Consider the following 2,208-nt stretch of genomic DNA (forward strand, 5'->3'; position numbering starts at 1 on the left):
GGCTGCTCTGGGGCGGGGAGCCGTGCCTGGGGAGCTGGGACTGGTTCCTGCCTGGCCCCTCCGTTCCGTTTCGAAGGCAGGAAGGTTTCGCGAGCCCGTGCGCCCTGGCACTGCCCCCTATATATGGGGGGTCGTGGCCAGTGTTCCCTCTGAGCGGTGGAGTCTTGTGAGCAAAGATTCTACCTGGTGAGCTCCTGGCATTCAAGTGCTGAGCGAGCCATTTGGCTGCTGCATAAGCCAGTTTGCTCTGGAGCCCTCCTTCCTGAGCTGAGACAAAAATGTGTGAGCCAGAGGCTAAAGCGCTGTGAGCTAGCTCACACTCACTCAGCTTAGAGGGAACACTGGTAGTGGCCCTGGCAGGAGGGGGGAATGGCATCGAGGACAGCGGGAGGGGGGGGGTTGCTTGTGAGGTTCCTGTGACCCTGGGCAATGTTCCCTCTGAGCTGTGGGATCTTGTGAGCAAAGATTCGACTCTGTGAGCTCCTGGCGTGAAATTTGTGAGCGAGCCATTTGGCAACTTCATACATTAGTTGGCTCTGGAGCCATCCTCCCTGAGCGAAGACACAAATCTGTGAGCTGGAGGCTGGAAAACTGTGAGCTAGCTCACGCTAACTCGGCTTAGAGGGAACACTGACCCTGTGCTCATGGTTGGGGGGAGTGCAATGCCGTGGATGAGGGGGGGGGTCTTATTAAGGGGGGCATTTGTGCCAGGGGCCTTGGTCGGCTGCTGGGCTGAGGGTTGTCTTCCTGGAGGGAACATCTGGGGGTTTTTTCCCTGTGCCGGGAGAGGGGGGGCTTGGCTTGGCTTGCAGCCTCGTGCCCACAGACTGGGGAGCCCACGGTGGCCTCAGAAGGGACACGCTGCATGGGTGGCGATGCAGCAGCGGTGACTTAACTCTTCCTCACCTTCCCCTCCCTCCTTTGCACACCCGATGTTCCCTCTAAGCTGTGGAGTCTTGCGAGCAAAAATTCTACTTTGTGAGCTGCCGGCATTCAAGTGGTGAGCGAGCCATTTGGCTGCTGCGTAAGTCAGTTTGCTCTGGAGCCCTCCTCCCTGAGCGAAGACAAAAATGTGTGAGCCGGAGGCTAAGAAACGGTGAGCTAGCTCACACTAACTCGGCTTAGAGGGAACACTGCCTGGCAGAGAATGGCATGGCATTAGGGGGGGGGGGGAAGAGCGAGAGAAGGGATGCAATAGCAGCGTCTGGCCTTGGCCAATCCTTGAGCCTCTCCTTAATGGCTGTCTTTGGCCCCCTGACTTTCATTGTGCGTCTCTTTGCGCCGCCTTCCTCGTCCTTTCCCCCTTCCTCTTGATTGAGCAACGCTGGGGAATCCGTATTCTTTGCCCTTGTTTGCATTGGAGTAGGGAGCAGAAAGGTGTAAACTGAAGGTTGGGGGAGAGAGATAGCAAGCCTCGCCTGCCTCCGGCTTAGCTTCCTTCCCCTCCCGCGTCCCCACCCGACAGTGATGTCAAATCGTACAGTAAACCCACACCCCACCCCTCGGTATCGTTTAGCTCCTCGCAGATAAAGGCCTCAGTGCACCAGAGCTTATGCTGCAATAATTTTTTCCCCCTAGTCCTTAATCTGCCACAAGGTTCCAATTCATTTTTCTTCTCCGGAGAGACCATTTTTAAAGCAATCGCTTACGCAGAGATTAGCAGGCAAATGTCAAGGGTTTTGTGTATGGTGCTCTCCCCCCCCCCCTTAGATGAAGACAAAAAAGGTGCTTCGGTTATTTCTAGGATCATCAGCAGTTTCAAAATGGAATAGGCTTCCTTTTAAAAAGGTATCCCTTTATGGTCGCTGCGTGCTTCCTTCTTTCCCCACCTAGTGCAAGGGAATGCTTCTTCCTGGTTCCAGCCTGCCCTAGTTTCGAGGGCTGGGCTTCCCCTGAAGAGCGCTTGATTTACGTGGCTTTCCCTCTCCCCTGCCCCTGGTGTCTGTTTGGGGTGATTCCTTCTGGGGTGGAAAGGAGGGAGAGGCAGGATGGCAGTGCAGGGGGGGACGACGACACACACACACAAAATTCCAGCCCAGCTGGGGCAGGACATACTCATGCTGCGCCTGTCACTTCCGTTGCTGCAGCTTCCTTGCCTTCTCCATTCGGAAGCTCTTCGGTTCTTTCCGTCGGGTTCCTACCAGCTGGCTCATCCGGGCTATTGGGATTGGCAATTTGGGAATGGAGAAGGGAGGAGGAGGAGGAGGA

At 55.9% G+C, this 2,208-nt stretch overlaps 1 protein-coding gene across 1 annotated transcript in view; it reads left to right on the forward strand.

Annotated features, from left to right (window-relative positions):
* Window positions 1–2,208, forward strand: part of ATP6V0C (ATPase, H+ transporting, lysosomal 16kDa, V0 subunit c) — a 28,953-nt gene that overhangs the window by 998 nt on the left and 25,747 nt on the right. The gene's annotated exons all lie outside the window — the stretch shown is intronic.

Source organism: Gekko japonicus, unplaced genomic scaffold, assembly GCF_001447785.1.
Source record: "Gekko japonicus isolate JY-2015 unplaced genomic scaffold, Gekko_japonicus_V1.1 scaffold3512, whole genome shotgun sequence".
NCBI lineage: Eukaryota > Metazoa > Chordata > Lepidosauria > Squamata > Gekkonidae > Gekko > Gekko japonicus.